The 1,809-nt window shown below is 42.7% G+C and overlaps 1 non-coding gene across 1 annotated transcript; it reads left to right on the forward strand.

Annotated features, from left to right (window-relative positions):
* Positions 1-731: 731 nt before the first annotated feature.
* LOC111904442 (small nucleolar RNA R71) lies at positions 732-838 on the forward strand. Its single transcript, XR_002854524.1, has one exon. It is a non-coding gene; the product is annotated as a small nucleolar RNA R71 (small nucleolar RNA).
* Positions 839-1,809: the final 971 nt, after the last annotated feature.

Below are 1,809 nucleotides of genomic sequence, written 5' to 3' on the forward strand. Positions count from 1 at the left end.
TCTCCATTCTCAGATTATTCTCGGTTTTACTTGGAAGTTGACCCGGTCTTCTCTCGTTCACTTGATGTGCAAGTTGTCCCAGCTGTTTCTCAATGTTGAGAAAAGATACTTGCTGATTCCTTAGCATATTTCTGGTCTCTTGTATTGCAGCATCATGATCATTGTGTCTTTTCTCGGGCGCGGCTATAAATCTAGTGAACATTTCTTCTAAATCAGCCTTCTTTTCCATAACCGGTTCTTCCTTTTGATAAAAACCCCTCTCCTTCTGCTTGTATTTCTCCTTCTTTGCCTTTTTGTATTCTTCATACGGGAGCCATTCCTTCTTCGGTTTCCGCCAATTTTCGTCGTATCGATCGCCGCTTGAGTAGAACACTTGCGCCTTCTTGTTTCCATTTTCATCCAAGTCACAATCCTTTGTGAGATGAGGCCCTCTACAGTTCTCACATCCAACTCGAATAGCATGGATTGTTTGATCCATCTTTGTCATCCTTCTATCTAAACTATCGAGCTTATCCATCATCGCCTCCATGCCATCATTGGCCGAGTTCACTACCCCACGACTTACTTCATTTCTTGGGTTGTGGTATTCTCTAGAATGCTTAGATAATTCTTCAATTAATTCCTTGATTACTGGGGGTGCCTTCTTTGTGAGTGGGCCTTGCGAGTCGAGCAATTGCCTTGTGGTGACATTGACTCCATCATAGAAGATGGAGACCTCTTGTTGGCTATTAAGGTCATGGTGTGGGCAATTTCTGAGAAGACCTTTCTACCTTTCCCATGCCTCATAAAGGGATTCTCCGGGTTGTTGCTCGAAGTTGGTAATGGCTTTCTTCAACTTGGCTATTTTGGAAGGCGGGCAAACATGGTCTATGAACTCTTCTTTCATCTTAGCCCATGTGGTGACCGATCCGGGAGGAAGTGACTTGAGCCAATCCTTTGCAGCACCCTTGAATGTGACTGGAAGCATACGAAGTAGATGGGTCTCGCGTGGCACATTTGGTACATTGAAGTAGTCAGCCACATCATTTACTTCATCTAAGTGCTTGTAGGCATCTTCGTGGTCTTTTCCATAGAAAGGAATCTCCTTGAGTTGAGCGAGGATATGACCCTTAAGCTCGAAAGTAACGGTAGCGGGAATTGCGGGCTGCACAACTCACGGGTCAGTTTCATCATGCATCCTATTCTACCATTCCCCCATGGGGACTTCATCAATATTAGCCATAGTGGTGGCTAAATCGTCCTCAAAATCGGATTCGTGCTCGTATGTAGGTTCTTCTTCTTCCCCGGTCTCGTACTCGATGTCTTCTTTAATTGGGTCTTCGATTGTTAAAGAGGCGCTGGATGCTCCTGATTTGCTGCTCTTCTTCTTGCTAAAAATGGACTTGAGGTTCTTTAGTGGCGAATTCTTTGAAGAAACGGATTCTCCAACGACTTTTCCTTTGCTCCTCCTTAGTGCGGATTTCGAGTCTTCGAGAGGAGGGACCAGAGGTGTATCAGATCCTCGGGTCATGAAACAACTATAAACAAAACAAGGAAAACGCATAAAAAGAACAAAAATAAAATTAAAATTAAAACTGTGAACAGCGATGGACTCGCCGAGTTGTCACAAGTGGACTCGGCGAGTTCAAGGCAAAAAACAGAAAAACTTTCTAATTACTTATTAAAACGGATTTTTATTAAAACATATGCTAATTACTAAATTACCTAAGAATTAACTTTGTGTAAGAGAAATCTTACACAAAGGATTGATAAAAATAGAAATTAATGCTAATTTAGAACCGTTCCCCGGCAACGGCGCCAAAAACTTGA

The sequence above is a fragment of the Lactuca sativa genome, chromosome 8 (genome assembly GCF_002870075.4).
Source record: "Lactuca sativa cultivar Salinas chromosome 8, Lsat_Salinas_v11, whole genome shotgun sequence".
Taxonomy (NCBI): Eukaryota; Viridiplantae; Streptophyta; class Magnoliopsida; order Asterales; family Asteraceae; genus Lactuca; species Lactuca sativa.